At 39.9% G+C, this 13946-nt stretch overlaps 1 pseudogene; it reads left to right on the forward strand.

Annotated features, from left to right (window-relative positions):
• Positions 1-13728, forward strand: part of LOC149258503 (uncharacterized) — a 42474-nt pseudogene extending 28746 nt beyond the window's left edge.
• The last annotated feature ends 218 nt before the right edge of the window (positions 13729-13946 follow it).

The raw sequence follows: 13946 nt of genomic DNA on the forward strand, positions 1-13946 counted from the left end.
GGAGGCCATGGTTGGCCACATCCGATGCTTACATTAGCTGCAGAGCTGGGAATATGAACATCAAGAATGGGCATATGTCCAAGAAATTAGTCCTATACCCTCCTACTCAACCTTCTCTATAGCATGATTTACCCTTATGGTTGGAGGAGGAGGAAGAAGATGAGGTTTATTCCGCCCAAATTTATGCTTTAGAAGCAACCATGGGAGGAGGACAGCAAGATGAGGATGACTTGATTGAACACCTGCTCCAGAGTCCAACTCTTGGTTCGTCACCATTAGAAGAAGAAGTAAAGGAAACCTAGAACAATCATCCAATTGACTTATGCTTGGCTGATTCCAACCCACTCCGTGTCAAAACCATAGAATTCAGCCCAGAGAAAACCTTAAAAATTAATCCATCCCATTCTGCTCTCGAAGATCAAAATCTATGCAACACGTTAAAAGAAAACCTAGAATCCTTCACTTGGAGTTATAAGGAAATGAAGGGAGTACTCCCCTTAGTGTTTACTCACCACATATACATCAAAGAAGGTTGCAAACCAGTCCGAAAACCACAAAGGAGGATGAATCCAACTCTTAAAGGTATAGTCAAAGAAGAACTGCAAGAACTACTAGATGCAGGATTCATTTACCCTATCTTTGACAGTGAGTGGGTCTCTCCTTTAGTGTTAGTTCCCAAGAAAAATGGTAAGTGGAGGATTTGTGTCGATTACAGGGAGTTGAACAAAGCCACAAAGAAGGATCATTTTCCCCTACCCTTCATTGACCAAGTGCTAGATGGCCTGGCAGGGAAAAAGTTTTTTTCTTTCCTAGATGGATTCAGTGGGTACAACCAAATCAAAATCTACCCAGAAGACCAGGATAAGACCACATTCACCTATCCTTGGGGTACTTTTTCCTATAGGGTCCTTCCTTTTGGCCTATGCAATGCTCCTACCACTTTCCAGGCAGCAGTCTTGAGTATTTTCGCCGAATTAGTACATGATGTGGTGGAAAATTATATGGATAATTTTACACCTTATGGCTATGATTTTCAAGAAGCCGTGACTAATCTAGGCAAAGTACTACACAAATGCATTGAAATGAACCTGTCTCTCAGTCTTGAAAAATGTGAAGAAATGACTAAAGGGACCATGCTAGGTCATTCAATATCTCAACAAGGACTGCAGGTGGACCCGAACAAAATAGAGATCATCCAAAGGGTCCCACCTCCACAAAAGCAAAGATATGTCAAGAGTTTCTTAGGGTTAGATGGATACTACCGAAGGTTCATAAAGGACTTCAACAATTTGGCCTCTCCTTTTTTTGGGTTGTTGGCCAAAGATTCTGAGTTTATATGGTCAAAAAGTTGTCAAGAGGCCTTAGACATTCTGAAGGGTAAGTTAACCACTGCTCCAATTCTCCAAGGTCTGAACTGGGCCCTCCCCTTTCATATTCATGTTGATGCCTCACACAAATCCATAGGAGCAGCGTTAGGTTAGGTAGAGTAAAAATTTACTTATGCCATCTATTTTATCAGTAAGAACTTATCAAAGGTTGAGCTAAATTATATAGTGACCGAAAAGGAACTCCTGGCTGTTGTGCATTCATTAAAAAAATTTAGGGATTACATTACAGGCTATCAAAAATTTGTGCATATTAACCATGCTGCAATCAAATATTTAATGAACAAACTAGATGTGAATGCTCGAATTATAAGATGGTTTCTTTTATTACATCAGTTTGATCTAACCATTGTTGATAAGCCTAGTAAGGAAAATGTTGTTGCAGACTTTTTATCTAGGGTGAATCTGCCTGCAGGTGAAGAAGCAATGGTGGATGACCAGTTACCAAATGAGCGCTTGTTTGTTATTTCAGTTCTCTCTCCATGGTTTGCTGATATAGCAAACTATTTGGTATCATCACATTTCCCACCAAACTTGCCCTTCAAAGAAAAAAGCAAGATAGTCAGGAAAAGCGCCCCCTTCACTTGGATTGGGGCAATCTTTTCAAACTTGGCCCAAATCAAATCTTGAGAAGGTGTGTAATGTAGGAATTTACAGGGTAAGTTCCTCAGAAAGAACACCAAAAGGACACCGCTCACAACCAGATCACAGATCAATACACCAGTATTTTTGACGTGGTTAAAACCCTCAAAGAGGGAAACAGTCCACGACCTGCGCCAACGTGGCTACTACAGGCAATTTATTAATCAAAGAATGAAAATTTACATAAGCTTCTCTCATGCACGGATTACCCGAACAATGAACCTCCATGCGCTTTAAATAGAACTCATGGACCAATCGGGTGTCAAGCCACGGATCAAGTGTCGGTAATACCAAGGAGAGAGTGAACCGTCGGATCACTACATATCGTGACCGTCGGATTGTAAGTTACAAAATGTACAACGGTAAAGAAACACACTTTACCTAACTCTATACCTAACTCTACACTAGACCAAGTTGAACTTAACTATATCCTATGTGTCGGAATATCCTAACATCCCCCCTTAAGAACAACTTGGGATAGGATTGAAGGATTTACAAGTATGACACAATAGGAGAAGGAAGGAGGCACTAGAGCCTATCCCCCCTTAGTGACAACTTCCTGAACTCCAAGCATATATCGAAGTTTAGTGAACTTCGCCTCTGTGAGAGCCTTTGTGAAGATGTCTGCAACCTGATCATCTGTTGAACAATATTGCACTTCAAGAACATGGTCATGAATGAGATTTCTGATGAAGTGCATGTGTAGTTCAATGTGTTTGCTGCGCTGATGCTGGACTGGATCTTTGCATAGCTGAATGGCACTTTGATTATCACACCAAAGTGTGGTTGGATGCTGCTGCTCAAAGCCAAACTCTGATAGGATCTGACGAAGCCACAAGGCTTCCTTACTAGCTTCCACGGCACCACGATACTCTGCTTCTGCTGACGAAAGAGAAATGGCAGCCTGTTTCTTACAAGCCCATATAATAGGTCCTGAACCAAGAGTGAAGACATAACCGACAGTAGACTTCCGATCATCAGGGTCACCAGCCCAATTAGAATCAGTGAAACCAACTAATAGAGGAGCTGCTTTGGCACTGTAATGAATCCCAAACTGTACTGTACCTCGAACATAACGAAGTATTCTTTTAGCTGCTTTCCAATGACTTTCACGGGGGTTTTGCATAAAACGAGCAACAAGGCCAACAACAAAGGAAAGGTCAGGACGAGTATGGGTTAAATACAAGAGTTTTCCTACAAGTTGACGGTATAAGGTAGCATCAACTTCAGGAGAAGTACAAGAGACTGAAAGTTTGACTCCAGACTGAAAGGGAGAAGGGGCTGGCTTACAGTCTTCCATGTGAAAATGACGAATAATATCACAAGCATACTTGGAGTGGGAAAGGGAAATACCCTCCTTGGATTGCAAGACTTGAAGACCGAGAAAATAGTGTAAGTGTCCTAAGTCTGTCATTTCAAATTTCTTTTTAAGGCTGGACTTCACATGGTTTATAAGGTTGGGATCACTACTAGTAAGAATAAGATCATCAACATAAAGAACAAGAATGATAAGAGAGCTGCCCACTTTCTTGGTGTAGACAGTATTGTCAGAATAACACCTAGAAAAGCCAGATTCTAAAAGGAAGCTATCCATTTTGGCATACCAAGCCCGAGGAGCTTGCTTGAGACCATAAAGAGATTTTTTAAGTCGACATACAAGGCTGGAGTCTGTTTGGATGAAGCCAATGGGTTGTTCCATATAGATTTCTTCATGCAAGTCCCCATTCAAGAAGGCAGATTTAACATCCATCTGATGGACTTCCCATTTTAAAGAGGCAGCAAGGGAAAGAACAAGGCGGATAGAGTTCATTTTGGCAACAGGGGAGAAGGTTTCAGTGTAGTCAATGCCTTCAACCTGTGAAAAGCCCTTAGCAACAAGACGAGCTTTATGTTTATCAACTTTTCCATCTGGTCCATACTTGGTTCTGTAAACCCATTTACATCTAACAAGTTTGCGTCCCTTTGGTAGAGGAACAAGATCCCATGTATAATTTGTTAACAATGAATGATATTCTTCATTCATAGCTGCTTCCCAATGTGGATGGCCTGAAGCTTCTGCAAAAGTGTCAGGATCATGATTTACTGGAGCTTGAGCCAGTAAAGAAGAGGCTCTTTCAAACTGAGAACGTGTACGTCGCTGATCTGTAGGATCACCGGCAAGATCACCTGCTGCATCCCGAGTAGCACGGACCCATCTTGGAAGTTGAGGATCCTGAGAAGGTGGGGGAGGATTGTCATCCTCACTTTCATCATCTGAAGAAGAAATGTTTTCAAAAGTAGAAGAGATAGGAAGAGGTGGCACATCCGCCGGAGTAGGCTCGCAGGCCGATTTATTTTCATCAAATTTTACATCTCTTCTAATGATAACATTTTTGGACTTAAATGGAATAAGTCTATAACCTTTTACATCTTCAGAATATCCAACAAAAGTACATTTCTCACTCTTAGGTTCTAAAGCTTTATGCTTTTCATCTGGAATATGGGCCCATGCTTCACTTCCAAAAACACGAAAGTGACTTACATCTGGTTTAATGGAACTCCAAGCTTCTTCTGGAGTGATATTCTTTAGAACCTTAGTAGGAGTGCGATTTATTATATAATTTGCACAATTAATTGCTTCGGCCCAAAAACTAATACTGAGTCCTTTAGATTGCAGCATACAATTAGCCATTTCCTTTAAGGTGCGATTTTTCCTTTCAGCTACACCATTTTGTTGTGGAGTGTATGGAACAGTATGTTGCATTTGAATTCCATTTTCGGTGCAAAAGTTGATGAATGTGTTTTGAACATATTCTCCACCATTATCAGTTCTTAGCTTAAGAATTTGATGTCCAGATTGTTTTTCAACAAAGGCTTTGAAGGCCAAAAAAGTTTTAAATACTTCGCTCTTGAGTTTTAAGAAGTATACCCAAGTGCGTCTGGAGAAATCATCAATGAAAGTTAAGAAATACTTGCAGCCAGAGAATGAAGCAACAGGAAGTGGACCACATAGATCACTGTGCACAAGCTGTAAAGGGGCTGAGGCGTGCCAAGAGGCACGTTTTTCAAAATTGTCCCGATGATGTTTTCCGAGTACACATCCGGAACAAACACCATCTCTGCAAGATACCATAAGAAGACCTGTCACCATATTTTCCTTACATAGATTCTGAAGGGAGCGATAGTTTAAGTGACCAAATCGCTCATGCCAAAGTTTGCTCACTTCATCATTATGAGCAACAAATACTGAGGGAAGATTTGATGACCCAAAGTTGTGAAACTTATACAACCTTGTGGAATCATCAGCAAGACCAGTAGCTAGAATCTGTTTAGGATCTTTCAGATCCTTGATTACAACATCATGAGGTGAAAATTCAACAATTTTACCTTCACCTGAATGAGTTATCTGATATACAGATAGAAGGTTGCAGGATAAGGTTGGAACACATAGTACATCATTAAACAGACCATTGTCTAGATGAACAGTTCCAGTCCCTACAACATTAAGAGATCTATCATCACCAACATATATATTTTTGGTGTTACAATCATTTAAAGAAGAAAACATGGCTTGGTTTTTGGCCATGTGATAAGAGGCTCCAGAATCAATGAGCCACTCATGAGAATGAGAAGAAGAAGATACATTTAATGCATAACCAGATTGAGATGATTGACAACGACATGCAGAAAGTGCCATTCCTGAAGATGAAGTTGAAGTTGAAGTTGAAGAATGCTCCACATGGATGTTATGTTTCTTCATTGCGGCTTCCAAGGCTTCCATCTTCTTAAAGCATTTAGATTCTAAGTGGCCATCTCGATTACAAAAGTTACAATGTCTATCAGTCTTCTTCCATTTGTTTTTATTGGTCCTATCATTTTGCTGAAATGATCTTTCATTTTGAGGCCGAGTTTGCTTAGGACCCTTGTTTGGTTTAGGACCATTCTTTTTAGGAAATGACTTCTTAGGATTCTTTGAATTTGGTTGCTGCTGGGCGGCTAACGCTTTCTTGGAAGAGTTTCCAAGATTAAGAAGACCAAGGTGTAAGAGTTTTTCTTGTTCTCTTATTAAAGAATCACAAAAAGAGTCAAAGGAAGGGGCCTTGTAGTCTTTTCCCTAACAAATGAAAGCTTCCCTTGTAGAATGGAAGGTGGAAACAAATACAGAGTAGGCTGGTCCCAACTTATTAAGGATGGAATAAATAAGGTTACTATCTTCTTTCTTAACCTTAACACCTTCCAAGAGATATCTAAGGGTCTTGAATTTGGACAAGAAATCTTCAATGCAAGAAAAATTATTAGGATCCAATGTAAGCAACTCATTTTCAAGTTGATGGGCTCTAATTTCATTTTTAATCCCAAAAACTTTAGTGAGTTGTTCCAATGCTTCATAAGGAGTCTCAAGTTCTGCAATATGGAATCTAAGATCAGGAGAAATAGACATCCCTATCAAACCACGTGCTTGATCTTGTCTATTTTCCCATTTTGCAGCCTTGTCTTCATCTTTTGGTTTCTTCTCTTGGTCTGTGGCTATTCTGTAGAGACCTTTACTTCTAAGTAAATCTTCGATGTAGGATATCCATTGGAAGTAGTTAGTGCTGTCAAGAATGACTTGGCATGGACTTTCCATTTTAAAAAAACTGAAGCTGAAGATGCTGAAAGTAAGTGTTCCAATGGATAGATCTCGAAAAATAGGCAGTTTTAAAAAAAACGGCTCTGAAAAAGGCTTCCGGATGAAGAAGTTATGGCTTTTTGAAAAAAATTTGTTGAAGTTGCCGACAAAGTGCGCGAATGTGCAGGAATGAAAAAATCCGCCCCCACAAAATGGAGACTTGAACCCAAGACCTCTACTCTCTTAAAATAGCTTTGAACCAATTGATCTATACAAAAAAATTGAGAGAGAGAGAGAGAGAGAGAGAGAGAGAGAGAGAGGGGGGGCCTTGGTTTGCGTGCTTGCCTTGAGAAAGCTCTTTTTCCCTACAAAACACAAAACACAAAACCCAACACGAATATGCAAAGAAAAACGAACCTTTCGGCTCGAAGTTAGCTTTAGCCAAAAAACTAGATATTTTAAAAAAATGAACCTTGCGGCTCGAAGTTAGCTTTAGCCGGAAAACTAAATATTTTTCTCAATGTTTCTGATTTTCCGAGATCACACTAAGGTGCAGGGAAAAGAGCATACGCATGAGAAAAATCCTTCCTTTCTGTTTCTGATTTGCCCAGATCGCACAGAGTCGCAGGGCAAAGAGCATACACAGAAATGAAAGGTATAGATCCGGTTAAAAAAAAGGGCTAAATAAACCGAAACTGAAATAAGCAGAGAGAAAATAACAGTAAACTGCAAAAACACTGTATACCTCCCGATCTGAAAAATGACGCAGCTAGGGCTACCGGAAACCTTTTCGCGTGAAACGAAATGGGTTCCTCACTGGAACAGATGCTCTGAACGCAACAGACCAGTCCTCTCGGCCCGAAAGTAGTCAGAAACAACAGATCTAGGAAACGACAGCCGCATGCAGTTCTACCGGCTTCAGATTTGGATCACCAACGGACGCGGCCCTCAAATAGCTCTGATACCATGTAGGAATTTACAGGGTAAGTTCCTCAGAAAGAACACCAAAAGGACACCGCTCACAACCAGATCACAGATCAATACACCAGTATTTTTGACGTGGTTAAAACCCTCAAAGAGGGAAACAGTCCACGGCCTGCGCCAACGTGGCTACTACAGGCAATTTATTAATCAAAGAATGAAAATTTACATAAGCTTCTCTCATGCACGGATTACCCGAACAATGACCCTCCATGCGCTTTAAATAGAACTCATGGACCAATCGGGTGTCAAGCCACGGATCAAGTGTCGGTAATACCGATGAGAGAGTGAACCGTCGGATCACTACATATCGTGACCGTCGGATTGTAAGTTACAAAATGTACAACGGTAAAGAAACACACTTTACCTAACTCTATACCTAACTCTACACTAGACCAAGTTGAACTTAACTATATCCTATGTGTCGGAATATCCTAACATGTAAAGGAAAAGGAAGTTTTTGACATCCTTCTGACCTATCATGATGGGCCTTGTGGAGGTCACTTTGCAGCAAGGAGGACAACATTCAAAGTGTTACAAGCAGGCTATTATTGGCCCACTCTCCATCTAGATGTGAAAAAGTACACTAGTCAGTGTGATCGGTGCCAGAGGATGGAATCCTACTTTAAGAGATGAAATGCCCCTACAACCTCAAGTGACTTTCGAGCTATTTAAAAAGTGGGGCATGGAATTCATTGGGCCTATCAACCCTCCTTCAAAGCAAAAACAATACATTATTGTGTGCACTTATTATTTGACTAAGTGGGCAGAAACCAAGGCAATTAAGGCAGCAACAGAAGAGAAGGTGGTTGAGTTGCTATGGGAGATGTATTCTACAAATTTGGGTACCCTAGAGAGCTAGTCATAGACCAAGTGTTTTGGAGAATTTGGTATCTACGGATAAATACTAATTCCCTAGATAAGTAGCCATATCTAGAACAACAGTTTAAAGCACTTTCGCCTTTTCCTATAATCAATAGATAAGACAAAGAAGATGAGAAGACCTACTTGTAGTTCTGCTTTCCTCTTGTCTCCTTTGTATCGATCCTGTCACTCCTTGTACTTAACACACTTGAGAAGTACCTATAAACATCAACAAAAGACAAAGAACCAATCAAAGCAAAAGATCTATTGAATACAAATGAATGGAATCAGATACATTTCACACATATAAGCATCATATAACAATACAAACATATGGGGAAAAGGTTCAAATACTATATTAAATAGAAGAAGGAATTACAACCATCGTGTCTGATTCAAAGTCATTCCTCCAGCTTGGATCCCATCCACATCACATCAAAAGCAAGACAAACTTGTAGCATAACAATACTTGTCTCAAAGTCAATTCTCATAACAACATTATCTCCTTACAATTCAGCATATTCCAGCCCCTGATCACTTAGATGAGTGTTCAATTTATAGGAGGATGAAAGAGGTTATGTCATAAATGGGGTTATTGAATGGCCTTCCATACTTAGAATTAGTTCCATGGAGGAAGGGATGAGAGGATAAGATGCATCTTAACTCATTCCTCATCCATTTTCGAGCTCATAGGATTTGATAAGTGAGGGAAACTTCTAGATGACTCCAAGAGATAAGAATATTCTCCAAACCCTATGTGAATTCCACTCAATCTCGCCTAGCACAGGTGAAAGAGGGCCTAAGTGCTTTGAAGAGCACCCTATCATGGACTCAACTGCTCTGCATCGCACCCTTACATGGGCCTACCTGCGCTGGTCCCTCTAGAGGTCATTTCAGGATGCCTTCAAGTCATGAAACTATCTGGGAAGGAGGCATTCAAAAGGGTGACTTGTTTAGGGAATGTAGCAACGAAAATTAGGGTTTGATGAGCCCTAAAACACTGATCTGGATGATGGAAGTGATGTGCCCAAATGGATTTGTAACAGCTGCTGCCTAAAGCATGAAGTCAAAAAATGCAAATGTCGAATGAAATGCTTTACGATGCGATGAGGAGGTTTCGAAGTGGAAGGTGACCTGCATCAATTCCAATACATATATCATGATTTTTTTATTTTTACATGAATTTTTGAGGGAAGGCATACCCATGCTCAGCTTATAAACTTTCATTACATGTACATAGACAGTCGTCTACAGACATAGACCCATGGTTGGAATGACCGTCAATATAAAGCCATTGTACATATGATTTAGTACTCCTGAAATCGCAGCCCAGATGGATGAAACTAGATCTAGGGTCTTCTATCTCGTTCAATCATTCGCTCAAGTACGAGTCTAACCATGTGAATATATGATCTAAAGTCGAACATGGGAAGACATCGTCTGATTACCATCCAATGATGTAAGATGTTAACAAACCCGAGAGAAATCACCGATAATGATAATGATCCTTAAGGTACTGCAGTACATTCTGCATGGTGTGAATAGATGTTTTGATGTTGAACACCATAAAAAGTCTTTCGGTCGAAGGCCAATGATGTCAACCTATCGCCGGAAGCGAGAAACCCGCCATTGATGTATGCAAGCCTCAAGGTACTGGAAGGGTGTTTCTATGTCAACTTCTTGGATAATATGTTGATGTCGACAAGAAGCGACTCGTCATAGGAGGGCCTTGATGTATCCCACATCAATGACACGAAACGAGCGTGATGATTTTGGAGATGGAAATTGACTGATGACACAAGGTTCAGGAATGGTGGTCATGAAAATGAAGGTTTATGGTATTGCAAAGGATGAATTTTGACTGGATGACTTCTCTTGAACATGTCGGCGACACTTAAATGAATTGGTAGCATTGACCCAAAACAAAGTGATGGATGGTATGAGAGACCAATGGTATGATAACCATCAAGCTGATAACCCAACCCAAATAGTCATGGTGATGGAGTGAAAGTGTCATGTTCAAGAGCAACCTGCTACCATAAAGTGGTTTTCCCCTTTTTCTTATTTTCCCCGTCATTGTTGACCAGTACCTCTTTACTTTTTATCAAGCTTGAGGAGGATAACATATGCTTGTTTTATAATTCCACCCTTTGGGTGAATCCATCGCTATGTGATTTTTTAACGAGTCTAGTGAAGGTGAAACTTGATCTTGTCTAGATGGACAAGTTTGTCGCTATTAGATGTTTTAACGAGTTTAACGACAAAGATAAATCAGTCCTTTTCATGTTAGCGAGTTTGAAAAGGGACAAAAAGAAAACTCCACAAGTTATTTTTCATTGATTTGTCTCTCAAGCCCGAAAAAGCATAAAACAATACGAGAGAGAACCTATTGACCATGTTCGGTCAATGAACTCCTTTTTCATAGTTAATCTATCTCAGCCGGAAAAAGGGTTAAACTCATACTAAGTAGATGTCATTTCCAATCCGTTAATGAGCTGAAAAAGACAAGCGCTCGGCCATATTTTCATGTTTAGAGAGTCTGAAAAGGGCTTAAAGAGGACTCTGGGGGAGTTCCTTTTTCTTTTTTTAACAGAGCTCGAAAAAGAGATAAAAGTATGCTCTGTGGTCAAAGGTACAATTTACAATCGAGCACGTCAAATTCTGTAAGTCAGCCATAAAACCTGCTTAAAACACCACCAAACGGATTAAAAATACCTATTTCATAGGTAAAAATAGGCAAATACAAATGTTTACTCAATTAATGAACATGAAATAAACATAAAACAAGTTTTTACTGTGACATTTTTACCATTTGAGACTTACCATTCAGTTTTGTGCTTTGGGCTAGTTTTTTTACCTCGAACTTAACCAGCTGATTGCGAGAGATTCTGTGGACCATTTCTCGTGCCGTCTGGACTAGGTAGGAGATTTACACCTCCTCTTTCTTTTCAGATCATTCTTTTGCTATTTCAAGCAAGTTTTAGGGTTTTTTGGGGCCTCCAGGATTTGATTTTTTCCCTGGGATCAGTGCACGCTTTCACATCGAAAACTACACTGAAGAGCACCCTAATAGAAGGCTGCATGCTCTGCAGCGCATTTTCTTTGTGCCTGGGCTGCACTGGGCGAGTTTCCCCAATTTGTTTTAGCTGTTTGCACCAAAATTTGTCATGTTTTTTGCATGGAAAGGATCCTAACTAAGCTTATGATTGTATTTCAAGCTTTCATCGGATCAGAATGTCGATTACATGGCGAGAAAGAGAGCATGAAGAACAAGATATGGTTTCCCTGAACAATCCGAGTACAGTTGAGGCCCTAAAAAACTGTGGGTTACTCAAATACTTCAAGTTGTCCAGAATGAGGCAACAAAAAGAACTATTGAAGTTCCTTGTTCATGCATGGGATTCGACATATCAGACATTTCACATAAGGGACAAGATGGTCCCTATTACCATTGATGATATTTACTTTCTTACAGGACTGTCGAGGCGAGGTGCCCCCATCTCACTTTTTGGATTTTCCCGTGGAGGTGAATCGGTGAGAGATTACATTCGACAGTTTTGTCGGCCAGGTACACAACCTAGCAAGGATGGGAAAATAAACATCAGGGATGTAGGTGATTTTCCTTTGAGAATGATCCTCTTCACAATCACAAAGTTGGATGGCAGTGTGACACTACATCTGACGAACAGATCATATATGCAATATGCACTTGAGTGTCTAGAGCCAAAAATATTCAACTGGTGTGAGGACGTGCTGTTGGGACTCAGAAATGTCATATTTTCATCCACCTTTTTCCTTACATTTCATCATCCCATTAACCTGTTATCATATCACTTTCCTACATACACTTGGGTTTCACCTTCTTATTTTCCATTTTATTCATTTTTGTATTATAAGTGAATTTATGATTAATTATTAGAAAATGTACATATTTTTATATATATATCTCAAGAATATGCGAGTTTTGTGATGTAGGAAATATGTGAAGAATTAATATCTCCTCCACCATATCAAGGAGATAATTATGCAAGCCTTTTTCTACGGAGAAAATCATGGAGGCATATCGAGAAAATCATGGAGGCATATCTTATCCTAAGAAGAAGATCATGGAGGCATATCGAGAAAATCATGGAGGCATATCTTATCCTAAGGAGAAAATCATGGAGACATATCTTATCCAAGATATGTGAGAGATTTGTGGGATCATGTTTGAGAGATTTGTGCGATGATATCTTGTAATAATGGGAAACTAGTTGAGAGTGCTTGAGAGAATATTTGATATGCAATTATGGAAAGGTTATCTTCCTCATGTATATAAGAGAGTGCTCTCTCTTCACTGGAAGGAGGAATGAATAATAGAGAATGGAGATTAACATTGATTCATTGTTATGCTTTCATGATTTGTGATTTAGTTATTGTAATATAATTTGACATAGTTTTATTGTTATGAGCTCATATCTGTTGTTTGCCATTCACTTCTTCACATGTTGTATTTATTTTCCTTTATGCAATTTCCTGCTTTCCTAGTTAGTGTTTCAATGCTTTAATTTGATTTCAGTAATTTAGATTAGATTAGATTAGTTCCACTTCAGTCCTGCATATATAGTGCATGTGTCTCGTAAGTCTACGAACCTCGGATTGACAAATTAAACAGTTGGGTAAGTACTACAACGGGATTAAACGAACATAGTTTCACCCAACATTTTGGCGCCGTTGCCGGGGATCTGGTTGGGCTCATCGTAAGCTAGATCCTCTTCTCGTAATTCTCAAAAGGGGTGCAGAACCAAAGAACTAGCCCTGTCTTCAACTGTGGGCATTACCTTGGGTATTTTTCCCAATTGCGGTACAACAGTGATACTATGTGGGATTGCTGCTGATTTGCTTGGATCCAATATTCACACACCCACCCCGATGCTTGCCAACTTTGTTGCCATACCCATAGAACTGAGTTTGGTGGTGCCTTTCTTGCGTCTTGGTGAAGTCATTACTGGCGGGGATCATTTTGCTTTGACTTCAGATGCACTAAGGATGGTCATAACTGGTCAAGCTTCTCATGATGTTCTTCTTAGTGTCTCTCACGTGATGCTTGGCTGGCTGGTTGCAGCGCCCTTCATCTTGGTTGTACTGTATTTTGTTTTTATTCCCTGCTTTAAGTTCTTGGTTCTTAAATTTAGTTCTCATCCACCAAGTCCAAAGAATACACATCATCCTCACCCAGAACCCAAGCCCAAGATGCCAGGGATCCAATCGGGGGGGTTTTCCAGTTAAATGCATGAATCTTATGGCAATGAAAACCTTCTGATTCTGATTAGTCAAGTCACAGGCTTGGCAAAGCCAATTGAATTTTGTTGGATTTGACAGGCCATCCATACGCAATCCCTGCAAACGTCAGTTTTCAAAAGCGGTTTGTGATCAAACCAGGACAAATTTAGAAAAAAGAAGACATGGGTTTTTTCCCTAATAGAATGAATTATAAAACCCAGAAA

This window comes from Pinus tabuliformis, chromosome 6, assembly GCF_031772625.1.
Source record: "Pinus tabuliformis cultivar Carrire ecotype Pingquan chromosome 6, CPIR1, whole genome shotgun sequence".
NCBI classification, from domain to species: Eukaryota; Viridiplantae; Streptophyta; class Pinopsida; order Pinales; family Pinaceae; genus Pinus; species Pinus tabuliformis.